General features: G+C 43.8%; 1 protein-coding gene across 1 annotated transcript in view; it reads left to right on the top strand.

Moving 5' to 3' along the window:
* The first annotated feature begins 15,322 nt into the window (after positions 1-15,322).
* prr16 (proline rich 16) overlaps positions 15,323-17,127 on the top strand; it is a 187,523-nt gene continuing 185,718 nt past the window's right edge. Inside the window, exon 1 of the mRNA XM_078397016.1 lies at positions 15,323-15,405. The gene's annotated coding sequence lies outside the window, so the exon portion shown is untranslated. The remainder of the gene's footprint in view (positions 15,406-17,127) is intronic.

Raw genomic sequence — 17,127 nt, 5'->3', positions numbered from 1 at the left:
ATGCGTCGATAACAAAAAGTGAAATTTTTACTTGTTGGAGCTTGACAGGCACATTCATAAGTTCATAAATGATAGGAGCAAAATTAGGCCATTTGGCTCATCTAGTCTACTCCACCATTCAATCAAGGCAGATTTATCTTTACCTATTAATCTCATTCTCCTGCCTTCTCCCCAGAACCCCTGACATCTAACATCTGGTGGCGCCAGCAATGGCTGCCTCGCCAACAGCCTGTCGGTCCCTTCCTTCTTTGTTGTTTGTTTGTATGTGTTAAATGTATGTTTTTAGTGTTCTTTAGCATGTTTTATATGGGAGGTGGGTGGGGGGGGGGGGGTAGTTGGGGGAAACTTATCTCTTACCTCGACGATTTTTTTCCGTATCGTATCTCCATCCGCACTGCGGCCTAACATCGAGGAGTTAGCGGCCTTTGCTGGAGACCGACTTCAAGAGCTCCACCACGGGAGCCTGCGGACTTAATATCACGGAGCTCGCAATCCTTGCCGGGAATCGACTTTGGGGCTCCAACTGCGGGAGCCTGCAAACTTTAACATCGCGGAGCTCGCAGTCTCTGGTTAGAGACCGACCTCAGGAACTCCAAGCTGCAAGAGCTTCAACTGCCCCGACGCGGGGGCTTCGATCGCCCCAATGCGGGAGCTTCGATCGCCCCAACGCGGGGGCTTCGACCGCTGGCTGCAGTAGCTTCGATCGCCCTGACTGCGGATGGTTCGACTGCCCCGACCGCGGGAGAATAATAGAGGAAGAAGATTGGACTTTATTGCCTTCCATCCATGAGGAACGTGTGGAATCCACTGTGGTGGATGTTTATGTTAACTTTTATGTAGTTGTGTGTCTTGTTGCTTTTTTTTAATATGGCTGTATGGTAATTCGAATTTCACTATACCTTAATTGGTACACGTGACAATAAACTGACCTTGACCTTGAAACCTTGAAACATCTGTACTAATCAATTATTTATCCATCTCTGCCTTAAAAAATGTTAATTGACTTGGCCTTCACAGCCTTCATTAACACAACACAACAATAGGTATACAATAAACAATAATATGATAAATTTCCAGTTATACTGGGTAACCAGACTATAATAGTGCAACTGAAGTACATAGTGCAACCTATACAAAGTCGATAGTAGGTCATTGATGAGGTAGGTTTGTGGTTTGTGGTTTGTGGCAATTCAAGAGTTTGATGACTAATAGGAACAAGCTGTTCTCGATCCTGGAGGTAACAGTTCTCAGGCTCCTGTACCTTCTTGCTGATGGTAGCAGTGAGACGAAAGCATTGCCAAGATGGCGTGGGTCTTTCTTAAGGCATCACTTCCTGTAGATCAACTCGATAGTGGTGGGCTCAGTACCTGTGATGGACCAGGCAATGTCCACCACTTTCTGTAGCCGCATTCATTATTGGCCATTCAAATTACTGAACAAGGCCATAATGCATAGGAAGGAACTGTAGATGCTGGTTTACACCGAAGGTAGACAAAACGCTGGATTAACTCAATGGGACAGACAGCATCTGGAGAGAAGGAATGAAGTCTGAAAAAGTCCGAAACATCACCCATTCCTTCTCTCTCCAAAGTTGTTGCTTGTCCCGCTGAGTTACTCCAGCATTTTGTATCTACCTAAGGCCATAATGCAACCTGTTAGTTGGCTCTCTACTGTACACCAGTTGGTGGCTGATTGAATGGAAATGTATCATTCTGGTTCTGTTGAAATTTGATTGTTAGGTACTTTAGAAGTTTGAATGAGAAGGAAATGCTCTGGCTGATGGAACAAATTAACTTGAGACCAGAACAGTTTGATTAGGGCATTGGGCTTTGTGTGCTAAGCAGTGGTTGGCCCTGTAATCATGCAAATGATGTGGAAGCTCAAAGGCTTTCTGTTGCTCTGCACCAGGAGAAACAGGCTCTGATTAATCTGACATTACAATGCAGCACTCTTTGTCAGCATTATCCCTTAAAGCATTTAGCTCCCTTAAAGTATTTCCTATTGAGTGCACATTTCAGATTGCAAGTGAGGAAGTCAACAAGCCCTGCAAGACTTTTTTTCTGTACCAGGAATAAAGAAATGAAACAACTCTTCCCTGATTTATGGCTCTTTTGGTATGCTGTAGAACAGGGGCCTCCAAACTTTTCAGCATGAGGGCCACATTATATATTTGGCACATTATTGTGGGCCGTAGGAAAAAATAAAGAAATGTCAGTTTTATAAATTTAATTAACTCAAAAAAGAACTTAAGTAAAATAAATGCTTCCGGCATACACTAGTAACACACGTGCAACATGTACGTTCTTATCTTGAAAAAAATGCCAAAATGGTCAATTTTTGTGCTGTAAAAAATAGGGAAGAAGCTGGAGGATCCGGCGGAGGAAGAGGACCCAGGAGAAGGGCTGCAAAGCCCGCGGACGTAAGAAGCAGCTGGGAAGATGTCTGGCCAGCTGGCGGGAGAAGGGGAAATACGGCCGGGAAGGGAGGCAGGAGAGCAAGGCCGAGACACAGAGGGCCGCTGACCGGGGGAGAAGAGGAGGAGGAGGAGGCGGAGGAGGAGGAGGAAAGGATGGGATTGAGCGAGCTGGGAGCAGCGGGAAGAACCCGAGCCGAGGGGCCTGGAAGATCTGCTGGGGCACAAGCAGCGAGTGCTGGGCCAGGCGCTGGGCCAGGACACGGCTCTGCTCGGCGGACCCAGCCTCGAGGTGTTGAGTGCTGGCCAAGTGGAAACAGAGTCTGGCAGCCCAGCTGACGGAGATGGCAAGCGGGGAGAAGGGCTGGAGGGCCAGCAGCGAGCGGCGAGGGGGTCAAAGAGCCGCAGGAAGTGAGGCGCGGAGCAGGGGCACCGAGCCCGGAGGAGCGAGGAGAGCAGGAACGGGGAGAGGTGTCGGGACACTCAGAGCGCCGGGAGGGAGCCGGAGACGGGCTAATGGGAGAAGATGGAGGAAGCCGAGCTGCAGCACGGAATGCGTTAAAATCTCTTGGCGGGCTGGATAAAATCTCTTGGCGAGCCGGATGTGGCCCGCGGGCTATAGTTTGGAGACCCCTGCTGTAGAAGGCTAACATTTCTTGGATACATTGGCTCAGGGCATATTCACTTGGGACAAACTTTAGCCACCTTCACCGCTGCGAGCAGAAGATAAGACTGTTCGATTACCTTTTTGTAACTTTGTCGGCGCCAGACTCTTTGTGTACTGCCTAGCATTGGTCTGTTGTATGATTTTACCGGTTTGGATGCGAAACAGATAATTTCACTGTACCTAGGTACATGTGACAATATAGTATCATCATCATCTTCATCATCAAGGACATATATGTTTGGAGAGGATACTGACGAGGTGTACTCAAATGGTTCTCAAATGGTAACTAAACTGTCCTCTCATCAACTAGAGAGCGGTCCTGACCTCCCATCTACCTTATTGGAGACTTTAGAACTATCTTTAATCGGACTTTACTTGACTTTATCATGCACTAAACTTCATACCCTTCATCCTGTATCTGTACACTGTGTTCGGCTTGATTATAATCTTGCATAGTCTTTTCACTGACTGGATAGCACGCAACAAAAAGATTTTCACTGTACCTCGGTACATGTGACAATAATAAACTAAATTAAACTAAAGTAAACTAGATTTTAGATAAAGGCTTGTAAATATGTGGATACACTTGGAACTCCTTGGTTGCTCTCACTGAACCAAAGGAATCTCAGGGGATTTAATGAAGATGTTTACAAATGCGAAATACTTGGATACAATGGAATTGTTCCAATTTCTTGGAGTTGGGAACATGAAGATCAGTGTGCAGCTGATAGAAAAGCTGGAAGTCCAGTAAATGCAAGAGAATAGTTACGAAGGAAATGTTATTGATTAAGGTGATTGGCAAAAAATGATCAGAGGTAACTCTTTGTTTTAAGCAAAGAGTGTGGAAATGTCAAAAGCCAGGGAGCATAGCTTTAAAGTGAGCTGGTCAAATTTTAAATGGATATGCAGGGCATGTTTTTTCACACAGAGAATGGTGGGTATCTGGAACCTGTTGCCAAGGGTGGTGGTGGAGGCAGATATGATAGAGGCATTTAAGAGGTTTTTAGGTGGTCAGATTGATATGAAGGAATGGATAGATATAGAACCATGCAGGCAGAGAAGATGACATTAACTTAGTATTATGTTGGGTACACACATTGTGGGCCAAAGGGGCTGTTCCTGTGCTGTACGGTTCTTATATTTTATTGTTTAGGATTTGGAATGCACATCTTCATATATTGACTGGAACAATAACTAGCCCTCAAAAGAGAAATGGATGTATAGTCAAGATAAAGATTACATCGATAGATAGAAAGAATGGACATGAACAATGGGGTGGGTCATGATCTGTAACATCTCACAGAAGTGTAAACAAGCTTTGTTATCTCCGCCACTATTTCACATTTACATTTACCATCCACCCTTCAACACATTCCCAGAAAAGAGGTAAAACGTCTAATCTTACTTTGCCGATTCCCACGAACCTCTTCTGAACCTGGTTAATCAGAGGTGCCAATTGTCACATCCAAGCACCCTTTCGTTACCTTGTTCAATTCCAATCAAAACTAAGTAAGGAAGGATATTAATTTTTCTTCCATACAAGGTAAATAAAAACATATATAGGTTTTTTTTAAAATATAGCAACGTTCAGAAACAGATACAGAGGAATGGAAAATAAATTTAGATTATATTAAGACAGAAACGACAGAAAAAACCCCAAGATTTTTATGAAGGTTAAAGTTTAGATTTTAATAAAAATTATCAGAATAATTTACTTTTAATAAGTCATTATACAATTGTAGAACTGAGCCTCCACAGTTGTTTCCAGGAAGACTGATTGATACCTTTAGGTAAAAATCGCTCAATTTAATAAAAATAAAACCTTGCACATAGTAGGCACCATACCCTCTGCTCCAATACTCATTACGATCACGACCAACCGCAATGTTTATGTCCAATTATCCACATTTCCCTAGATCCACAGTCTCCAAAAATCTACTAATGAGAGTTTCACACAGTCACTAACTGAGCTTCCATAACAGCAGGTTTCAAGAAATGGACCGATTTCCCACCGATGTGGCTCAGCTTGTTGAGCTCCTCGGTAGATTGTATTGTTCGATCAGTAAAGGTTATCCAGCTATTGTGGCAATTTGGGATTTTTAGTTCATTTCTTTCTCATGACACTACGCTGGAGAATTAACGTTAATAAGAAAGAGCTTCAAACTCACTGCTATTTGGAACCTATACCTGAGCCACAGTGGAAAATCAGTGGCATGATATTACGTCCAAGCACTTCCGACTATTTATAGCAGCAAGACAATAAATCATTAGCATCTTCTCTTTCACTTACTAACTTTGGTGTTTTGGCCACCTGCCGTTCAAATTTTGTTAAACGCAGAGAACCAGGTGGTGAAAGAACTAATAGCCAAGTAATTAATTGCTTACAAGCCTTTATTCGTGGAGGCATACATCGACAAGAAACCCTCTCAGCCCATTTTCTGAGACTGCACCATGCAATGTACAAGTTGCTTTCTGTTTGTTACAGACTACCTAATATTTGGTAATACTAAATGAAATTAGAGGGTGGCACAGTGGTAGAGTTGCTGCCTTACAGTGCTAGAGACCTAGGTTCAATCCTGACTACGAATGCTATCTGAAAGATGTTCGTACGTTTTCCCCGTGACCGTGTGGGTTTTCCCCAGGGACTCCGGTTTCCTCCCACACTTCCAAGACGTACAGGTTTGTAGGTTAATTGGCTTGGGTAAAAATTGTAAATTGTCCCTAGTGTGTGGGATGGTTTTGGTGTATGGAGAACACTGGTCGGCGGAGACTTGGAGGGTTCAGGGGTCTGTTTCTGCACTATATCTCTAAACTAAACTAAACTAAACTAAATAGAGAGAGTTTTGTTTATTATTGTCCCGTATACTGAGGTACAGCAAAAAGCTTTTTTTGTCAAATAAATCTGATGGTTAGAATTAATATTTTACACTGAAAAAAAGAGATGCATCACTGCAGTGTCCTATCTGATGAAATTGGTAGCAATGTTATCTCAAGGAGTCAACAATGTGAATAATATTCATGCAGCACCTGTTTACTTTGCTTACATCTACCTTTTGTTATCAGACTGCAAGAAATGTACATCAAAGCTAAAGTTTATTCCATGAAGTTTGTTCAACTGGGATACTTAAACCGTTTCAATATTTTGATTGCCTGTATCTTGCCAGCTCAAAATATGTTCAACATTCAGGTTTTGGCATAACTAGAGTTATTCATTTCACTGTTGCATGTTTCTAAACATACCACACATATTGTTTTCTCTCCAAAAGTGAATCCAATCTTCCAGGGGAATGCTTTGAGGTCAATTATATTCAAGCCTATTTTAAAAAGCAGAATGCTGAACCATTTAGTCCTTTGTCAGGATAATCTTCAGGATAAATTCAGTATTTGTGTAATTAAGACCAAAATTCCACATAGAAGAGTATTTCCCAAGCTATTGTATGTAAGCAGTATATCTAAGGTTTTTTTTCCCTCTTTATCATTGACAAATGCAAGTCAAAGAGAAGGTTTTAACTATACATTGAGCAAAGTTCCACCATGGAGGAATTGCAAATTATTCCACTGAATTTTATAACACGTACACCATATATAACCAACTTGTGCGCAATAGTTTATATCTATTGTTCTTGTGACGGGATGTCATGAATAGCAATCTGTAAGTCATTGCATGTATCTTTAAAAGCAAACATTATTGGCGTTCAATGCTAAGTCAGTAATATTAAATTGATTGTCATTTGGAGAGAATCTCTTCCAACATGCTTGACTACAACCTGCTGCTGATGGATTCTCTCCAGTCATGTAACTATGATAATCTGCAGTTGCAGAATAATTAAAAATATGGAATGAACATTAATTGCAAAAATTAGCCTCAAAAGCAGAAAGCTTTAGTTTGATTTGTTTCAATTATAATGATCAATACTTCAAAATGGCACAACTTTAAAAATTATAAATAGTAAAATCCAAATTATACTTTTGAAACTAGAGGCTGACTAGACTGTGAATCTATTACTATTAAAGAATTTTGAAGAAATCCAAAGTTTTTTAAACATTAAATACTATGTTTTCTGAATGAAGAGATGACCGAACTGTTGAGAAAAATAATTAAGAACCATCTATAGGTCAATCTTCCATTTATATCCATATAGCAATTTGCCCTTAGTGCTTGAATGTATTAAAAAAATTACTCACAAAATAACCTTGCTCTGTATTTGTTGAGAGATGTTTTGCTTTGGATTTTTGAAAATTACCAGCCCACTTTAATAACTGAGGCTAACCAAGGAAACTGCATTGACGTGTCAATAGTGCAGCAGAATTTCCGCATAAAAACAATCATTATCACATATGGTCACCTTATAGAAAATCCTGCATTCTACATGTTACTACCCTAAACGTCACAGCAGTGACCAACAGCCCAGGTCAAACTATGCTATATTTAAACAATTAGACTGGTCACCAAATTAAAAGAAAATGCAAATCCTATATCTATAAATGGAAGAATCTACGCCCACGTACACTATTCAACAAGATGACAATTACAATGTGAGATCTCCTCTTCTTTTTTCTGAAGCTGTTCCTCAGAGTTGTGGATGACTTACATTGTGACTGATGAAGCCAATGTGTGATTAGTGGACCCTGCTGCAGGGATTGTTCAGGCAGGTCCTTGAAGTAATTTTTCTGTCATCTTTGTGTTACATTTGCTTTGTCTGTCAAGGGATTTGTGAGGGTTTGTGGACAGACTGGTGGTGATGCATTTCTAGGGCTTTACGCCTTCTGCAGACACTGCATGTTTCAGAGGGCAAGGATCATTGCTGCCTCTAGAGCTTTGTGCCAGGTTTGAGACTTTGATCTTTGAGCACTGTTCCTCTTGCCGCCCTAGGCTGCACCGGCAAAATTGAGACAATGCTGAATTCAATTATCGATGAATGCCTTTGCTGACAGGTGACTCATGAGATTTGCAAAGTGGTACAAGTTTCTGGGGCATAATCATGGGGTTCTATTGTAGGGGGTCAGTGCTTTAGGCTTTTGATTTTCAAGATAAGTGCGGAAACAGGATCATCGGCCCAACGATTCTGCTTTGACCAGCGATCACCCCTGTACAATAACACTATCCTACTACTAGGAACAGTTTACAATTTTATCGAAGCCAATTAACCTACAAACCTGTACGTCTTGGGATGTATGAGGAAAGCGGAGCACCTGAAGGAAGCCCACGCAGTCACAGGGAGAACATACAAACTCTGTACCGACAGCTGCAGTCAGAATCAAACCCAAGTCTCTGGCGCTGTAAAGCAGCAACTCTACCGCTGCACCACTGGGCCACCCAAGCGTTACTATGGAGTGGGATAGTTCGTAATGGTGCTTGTTTTGCAGCTGTTTCGTACAAGACCCATCCTCTTACATGCTTCAGTGCATTAAACCATGGTGCATTAAACCATGGTGTTTGCTCTTTGACCATGAATATTTGCAAATGTCATCCTCATCCTGTAGCTCAGTGATTGAGGCTGGCATGAACTTGGTTCTAGAGTGGTGAGATGTAGAAAGTCAAATAAAACAAAAACAACCTTTTAGTTTGGGGATACAGCGCGGAAACAGTCCCTTCGGCCCACCAAGTCCGTGCCGACCCGTGATCCATACACTAGCACTCTCCTGCTACTCGGGACAATTTACAAATTTACCAAAGTCAATTAACCTACAAACCTGCACGTCATTGGGATGTGGGAGGAAGGCAGAGCACCCAGAGAAAACCTACTCAGTCACAGGGAGAACATGCAGACTCCGTACAGACAACACCTCTTGCCAAGATTGAACCCAAGTCTCTGGCGCTGTAAAGCAGCAACTCTACCGCTGCGCCACTGTGCCACCTGAACGGTACTATGGAGTGGGATAGTTTGTAATGGTGCTTGTTTTGCAGTTGTTTCGTGTAAGACCCATCCTCTTACATGCTTCAGTGCATTAAACCATGGTGCTTGGTCTTTGAACATGTATATTTGCAAATGCCATGTCTTTGAACATGTATATTTGCAAATGCAGCTCAGTGACTGAGGCTGGCATGAACATGGTTCTAGAGTGGAGATAATGTACAGTAGGAAGAGACATTTAAAAGAAAACAACCTTTTGTTTAAAAAAAAATTAGCTCCATTCTAGCAGGGAGCTTGTTGGAGGATAGGTGTCATACATCTGTAGGGAACAAAAATGAGACAAGGGTTGTCACATTGATGTAGTCTGCAATGGGATTGAATCTGTGGCAGTTCAAACCATGGATTGCCATTCACATTCCTATTAAATCTTTCCCCTCGCATATTAAACCTATGCCTTCTAGTTTTTTCCGAGGAAAATAAGACCCTATCTATTCCCCTCATGATTTTATACACCAGTACAAAATCACCTCTCTAGCCTGCACAACTTCTCCTCTGTCTGAAGAAGCATCCCCACCCAAAACACTGCCTATGAGGTGTGAAGAAGGTTCCTATCCCAAAACATTGCCAATCCATTCCCTCCACAGATTTTCCCTGACCCACTGAGTTGCTGCAGCACTTTGTGTTTTGCTAAAGTTTCCTGCAGATTTCTGCAGTTTCCTCAATCTTCTTCAAGTCTGTGCCATTTATCTCTTGGCTAATCTTAATGTGACCCCAACTCTGCCCACTGTAACCACAGTAACATTGCCTTATTTATCAATAATCCATCTGCCTCCGCCTTAAATTATTCACTGAACTGTTTTGTTACTCTATATTTGGATTTGCTTTCTTTTGCTACATGCTGTTTCTTCTGGAACATGTAGCCCCTTTGTCTCCTTAAAGGACCAGGTGCAAAGGGAATGACAGGCATTAGTCCCTGAGCAAGAAAATGTGCAGTTTACAACTATGAGGTACTGTCTTGTTTCTGGGATGGAGCTTTCTCTGTTGCCTTTTGACAAATCAATTCTTTGTTGGCTTATGGATGGAATTGTCTGGAACTTTTGTTGTCATATCCACTGAAAGCTTGGTCATAGTAGCCCCTATCTCACCTTTCCCCCCCATCTCCTCTTTTTACCAACTGTCTTCCCTCTCCACATTCAGTCATAACTCAGGCTTTTGAACTGAAAGATTGACAATTCCTTTTCCGCCAACGATGCTGCCCATTGAATTTCTCCAGCAGTTATTTATATCCTTCCACATTCGAACATCTATAGTTTCTTGTGTCAATAGGTCATTTGTGAAGTTTCTCATGCTTAACAGTTTATGCTGAATCCATTCTTCATTTAAGCCACATACAAACTTGTCCCATAATGCATGGATCTAAAACATATCAACGTTTCTGAGTCTAGAGAGCTCTTTCAAGGCTATAATGTAGTTGCTAAATATGTTTTTATATCATCATAAGAACACAAGATCATATTAATGAGGAGTTGTGTGCTGCTCTGTTATCTACAAGTTCATGGCTGAACTGAATGTGAGCCCATCTCTGCTTTCCTGTGTACCTGTGATAATCTTTCACCCCTTGCTTTCAGAGAATCTATCTACTTCTGCCTTAAAAATATCCAAAGACTCTACTTCATGACTTTTTAATGAACAGTCCTAAAGGTTATCAACCATCTCATCAGGAGGAAAAAAACCTTATCTTTGCTTTAAATAGGTGGTACTTGGAACATTGCCGAGTTGAAAGTCCTGTCTAGTTGCAGGAAATATGCAGAATGGTTACAGATGTTCTTACTGACACCGAATCCAAGGACCAAGTCTAAAATCAAACCACTTGTGACCCAGGAATAAAGGAACAGGAGGAAGATTTGTGGCGCTTGGAGCCTTTCGCCAGTCAGTGTGATCATTGCAACAAGGAGTTTCCTCATTTTACTTTTGAAAGGCAGAATCTGATTGCATCCGGATGGTGAGGGAAAGCAACTGCTCTTGGAGCCCAGGAAGATGAGGGATGATCTTGCAACTCGGGAGAATGAGGGGTGAACTAATAGAGGTGTCCAAAATTGTGAGAGGAATAGATTGGGTAAACGCACAGAGTATCTTGCCCAGAGTAGGGGAATCGAGAACCCGAGGACATAAGCTTTAGGTGAGGGGAGAAGATTTAATAGGATCCTGAGGGGCAACCTTTTTTACACATAAGGTGGTAGGTATATGGAATGAGCTGTCAGAGGAGGCATGGACTCTCACAATCTTTAAAAAAAAACATTTGGACAGGTGCAATAAGATAATTTTAGAGGGATATGGGCTAAACGCAAGCAGGTAGGACTTGTGTAAATGGGACATGTCAGACCTTACACAAGGAAGATGGCTGTGATTGATGGAAGTTAAACATCACAGTTGCAGGATATAAGCTCAGGAGTTACTGCAGTGGGCTAGGCCCAATTATCTGTAACCATTTCAATAAATCTCACAAGAAATGGTGAATGATTGCACAATTTTCCATTTCATAATCAGCTCCGCATCAAATGAAGCAGCCTGTGTTTGCATGGAGCAAAATGAAATAACATTTGGTCATGAACGACGAAGTAGCATTCACCCCATACAAATGCTAGACAGTGACCATCTCCAAAATGTGGGAGTCTTACCTCCTTATCCTTGATATTCAATGGTAGTAATATTGCTGAGTTCCCCATTATTAACATTCTGAGATTCACCATTATTCAGAAACTCAGCTGGATTAGTCACATACGATAGCAATGAAAGCAGATCAGAGGTTTGCTATCCTGCAGAAAGTGACTCACCTCTTGACAATGCAAGGACTTCCCACCATCTCCAGGGCACGTCAGTCGTAAGCTGGAAAGCTCTCCACTTGCCTGTCTGAAAGCAGCGCTAACAAGTCTGCAAATGCAGGCTGCATGTTTGGCACCTCATCCACTATCTGAGTGAGGGAAGAAGCTGAAGAAGATTGGGCCGAGGACACTGTTCGCAGGAACTCCTGCTGTGATATTCTCAGGCTAGTATGATTGATAACCAGAGATGAAAAGACAGAAGCTATGAGACGAAAGGGTTGAAGGCTTGTGAATTGTGAAGCCAGAGGTGCAATGGAAGGGGAGGGGAGAAATATGAATGGATTCATTTGGGGCACAGTTGAGGGGGTGGGTATCACCTGTCCCTATATCTCCTCTCTCACCTCAATCAAGGGACCACAGCTGTGCTGCCAGGTTAGCAGAAGTTCACGTCCACCTTGTCTACTGCATCCGGTGTTTTCCTAATGTGATTGCCTGTACATCGATGAGACAATGCATAGACACGGCGATCATTTAGCCGAGCACTTATGCTCAGTCCACCAGAGCATACCGGATCTCCCAGTTGGTAAACATTTAACTCCACTTCCCATTCCTAAATTGGCATTTATGTCTTGGGCCTCCTCCATTGCTAGAGTGATGCCACACACAAACTGGAAGAACAACACCCCATAGAATAGAATAGAATAGAATAGAATATTCCACGGGTAGCTTACAACCCAATGGTATGAACATTGATTTCTCTAATTTTACATAACAAATTACCCTCCCCCTCTCCCTTCTTCCCTCATATCACCCCACCCTCCCTCCTCCCCCAACCCTTTTCCACTGTGCTCCACCTATTTCTCCTCTCCTGGTCCCTTCCACCAACATTGCTTCCTCTGGGTTCACAATTCACAACTCTTCTATCCTTTTGCCTCACACCTTCTGTCTTTTCACCTCTGGTCTTGGTTCAACTATCAACAAACCCAACTCGCTTATATCCACCTATTACTCTCCAGGATATATATCAAAGATATCTAGCAACGCAGCAGAACAACATAGAACAGTGCAGCACAGTGTAGTTGCTGTACATTGGCCCACAATGTCCCTGACGAACATGATGCCAGGTTAAACTAACCTCCTCCCCTCCATATGATCCATATCTTTACATTTCCTGCATAACCATGCACCTATCTAAAAACCTGGTAAATGCCACTGTGGTATTCTGCAAAAAAAAAAGATTCTGACTGCCTTATTTATGCCTCTCAAAAATGTATATACCTCTATCAGGTCTCCTCTTAGCCTCCAACATTCCAGAGACCAATCCGAGGCATCTTGTATTTCTGCAATGGGAGCATGTGGAGACCATGCAAAATTAGCAGAAAGACCAAGCAACCCACACACACATCAAGTAACAGCTGCCCATCTCCAGCAAAGTCGTCAGAGCCTGTATCGTCATGGCCTCCTCAGAACGCAAAGAAACAGAGTGGAAACATTATCCTGCAATTTCAGGGCTTGCCAAAAAAGATTTTATGGAAGCCTTATATGATGGGCTATAAAAATACTTCAGAAGGAAGACTTCTATTTTCAAATTAATCAGCAATTTGCTGTAGCTGAGATTGCATGACCTTGCATTAAGCTTTGCTCACTGCAGCCCTCTGGTGGCAGATCAGGGCAAAATCAGTTGTTTCGGAAATGTTCATTGCATCTTGTCTAAAATAGAGATAGGAAGGAACTGCAAATGCTGGATTATACCAAAGGTAGACACAGAATGCTGGAGTAACTCCGCGGGTGATGCCAGTGATTCCGTGGAACACTCTGCCCCAGTTTTCCTCGCTGCTTTGTTATTGGACCTCGTTTTAGAATATCATTTGCCTATTTTATTGGATAGCTGCTCGAAGTAAGTCTGACGAGAGGCAACGAACTGCTATAATTGATGGATTTAATTCATTTTGAGCGCTTTTAAAATATGTTGCTCATATTACCATTTCCAGGGAATATTATTGCAGGCTATCAAAGTTCCATTTAACTGTTCAGTTTGAAGTATTTGTTTTCTGCAGCCACTCTTTTTTTTTACGGTTATAGATTTCTGCTTATCATATCGGATTATGGGCTGTGGGTCCTGTCCAGTTTACTTCAAGAATCCACCTCAGCGCTGAGGTGCCTTGCCGACATAAAGCACTGGGTTGCAGTGGCATTTTGCGAAGAGCAAGTCTGGATTGCTGTCCGACTCCACAGCTTCGCACTCAGCTTGTGACTCAGACTCTCAGTCTGAACAAGGGTCTCGACCCGAAACGTCACCTATTCTTTTTTCTCCAGAGTTGCTGCCTGACCCGCTGAATTAATCCAGCCGTTTGTGTATGTCTTGCCTGTACGTGGCCGTCCGTGCAATGTTTCCCTTCAGCCATTCTTACCCGCCCCGGGCGAGTACCATCAGATAATGGTTAAGCTTTAAGTATCTTGCATGATTTTACAACTAACACTGGGATGCTCTGCGCCGTTCTGATAGCATCTGGCTGTTTGTCCTTTCTAATGACGACGTGCTTGGAGGGTCACAAACAAACAACAACCCTTGCCTATTGTTGCAAGCATGGGAACTGATGGAATCGGCGGGGAGATCTTAAAAATATCCATGCAAATCATTTTACCATCTGTTAGTGATTATAAGCCACAGCCCCTATTAAAGAACAGTCTGCTTTACTGAAATCAGAGTAAGATGCCGTTTCCTGCGAATTGAAAACCGATCTCCAGGTTTAACTTTTACCACGAAGTAAACGCCCCGAACTCTCCTCCGCTTTCTTCACGGATTTAAGTATCGTAGCGTGTGGTTGTTGTGTGTTTAGCTGGCATTTATAAATCAGCCTCCATCACCCGACACTGTCCTTTAGCATTCATCGTTTTATCGTGTCATTTTCTTGACTCGTCCGTTAAAAGTGCAACATACGCATGTTCAAACGACAGTCAGATAGTTGGAGTGAAGATGACAATACAGTCCGAACAAGCTCAACATAAAGCCTGGGGGTGATTAACACATTGTCCCAGAAGAGCGACACCTAGCTTTATATTTAATGTGTCGCTAGTATTTATTTTCATTTAAGAGTGTGCGTTCCACAACCTTGTTGCACATCACTGCATTAAGATGAATATTAAATGACAGAGTGATTGCTTTGCATGCCCGATGCGTTTCCATTTTTTCTCCACAATGCAAGTTCAGCTCAAAGACAGCGATGTGTGATGAAGTGTCTCGACCCGAAACGTCACCTATCCACCCATGTTCTCCAGAGATGCTGCCAAGCCGGCTGAGTTACTCCATCACTTCGTGTCCTTTTGTGTAAACCAGCATCTGCAGTTCCTTGTCTCGACATCGAAATGAAAGTGCGGCACTAACGGGGAAAACCGGTCAGGAGAGAAGTGCACAGGTCCCGCTGTAATGTAGATCTTGTCTGGTCAACCCACACTTGTTCGGAGGTTCAACTTTTAAACTTCAAATTGCTTTCTTTCCCACAGGATTAGGAAAGAGGAGCTGTTTGTTTCCCCCATCACGGTTTAAAAAGCAGTTGTTCAACTTGCCCTCTTGCTCGGATGAGACAAGAACAGAGAGACGCTGTCAGCTAAATAATTCGGTTCTACTGATCGAGCAGAGCTATACAGGTAGGCGTAGTACAGGTACAGCCTGGGTTAAACAAAAAACAAAAATCCCAGTAGAAAAAAACCCACAAAGTGCCCGAGTAACTCAGCGGTTCAGGCAGCATCTCTGGAAGACATGGACAGGACCCTCCTTCCCACCAATTGTTGTCAGGGACAAGAAGCTGGAAGCGAGGTGGGGGATTTTGTGGTTGTAAAATCCTTGGAGATATGGGCGCCGTGCGTGACTATTTATTTCACAGTTCACGGTCACTTTATTTGACGCCACCTTTGGCTTGTTTTCCAATCAGGCAGCAACTCTGGCAAATGAAAGCTCGTTGACATTTCAGCGACAAAGTCTTGCTCCGTGCAGCCGCGGAGATAATCCCCACGCTGGCTCTGCGATTCACTGTCGAGTCTCACATTCGATTACGACTCGTGAACAAGAATGTGTTCACTGCTCTGGTTCAGCTAAAGCGCAGAAACGTCGCCTGCAAGGCTCCAATGCGTTGAGCCGCGGCTTTTGGGGAACGTCGGGAGAGTTACACCAGAGAGTGTGGCCAACATGTAATCATAGGTCTCGCACTCTTAACACAAGTAGGTGGCATCCTAAATAATAAGGCAGGGGGGTTTAAAACGAGTCAGGGCATGGGTTTCTTGGATGTTGTTGCTAAAGGATTGGGGTTGAAGATTCGGTGCGATTAGCTGTGCAACGGTGACCAGAGCGCGTCTCCAGCACCCGCGTCTCGCTCACTCTGACACACGATCGCTCACACCGCAGAGCTCCTGGTTCCATGTCCGAGTGGGATTTTATTCCACCCCACACAAGCTGCAGGAAGCCCCCCCCCCCACCCCACCACCACCCACCAGGAGGGTGATGGGGAGCAAGGATCCCGGGAGACGAGGCGGGTAGTCACCGCTCCATGTGTCCTGACCTCAATGGAGCAGGTGGGGTGGTGGGGTGGTGGGGTGGTGGGGAGGGGGCAGATAGGGAGGGGGTGGTGGGGTGGGGGAGGGGGTGGTGGGGTGGGGGAGGGGGTAGTGGGGTGGGGGAGGGGGCAGATAGGGAGGGGGTGGTGGGGTGGGGGAGGGGGCAGATAGGGAGGGGGGTGGTGGGGTGGGGGAGGGGGCAGATAGGGAGGGGGTGGTGGGGTGGGGGAGGGGGCAGATAGGGAGGGGGTGGTGGGAGATAGGGAGGGGGCAGATAGGGAGGGGGTGGTGGGGTGGGGGGAGATAGGGAGGGGGTGGTGGCAGTAATAGTGTGAGTGTGTGAGGGGAATGGGAGTTTGGGGCTGCTGTATACATGTGTTTGGGGGTAGTGGTGATGTTTGTGTGAGTCGCCGTGGGGGAATTGTGTTTGGGGAAGGAGGGTAAAGGATGCGAGTTGATAATGTTAGTGGGTGGAAGTGTGTGTGCGTGCGTGTGCGCGTCGATGTGATGTGGGGTGGGGTACATGTCTGTGTTGGGCGAGGGAACTCATTGCCACAGAGGGCTATGGAAGCCAAGTTAGTGGATATTTTTTAAGGCAGAGATAGACACATTCTTGATTAGAACGGGTGTCAATGGTTATGGGGAGAAGGCAGGGAAATGGGATTAGGAGGCAGAAATCAGCCATGATTGAATGGCGGAGTAGACTCGATGGGCCGAATGGTCTAATTCTACTCCTATTACTTGTAACTTGTGAACGTGAAGACATGTTAGTGGAAGAGGTGATGAATGTGTGTGTTGGTGTCAAGTCGGTGACGTAGG

This window comes from Rhinoraja longicauda, chromosome 3 (assembly GCF_053455715.1).
Source record: "Rhinoraja longicauda isolate Sanriku21f chromosome 3, sRhiLon1.1, whole genome shotgun sequence".
NCBI lineage: Eukaryota > Metazoa > Chordata > Chondrichthyes > Rajiformes > Arhynchobatidae > Rhinoraja > Rhinoraja longicauda.
This window is presented reverse-complemented; position numbering and strand designations above follow the sequence as displayed.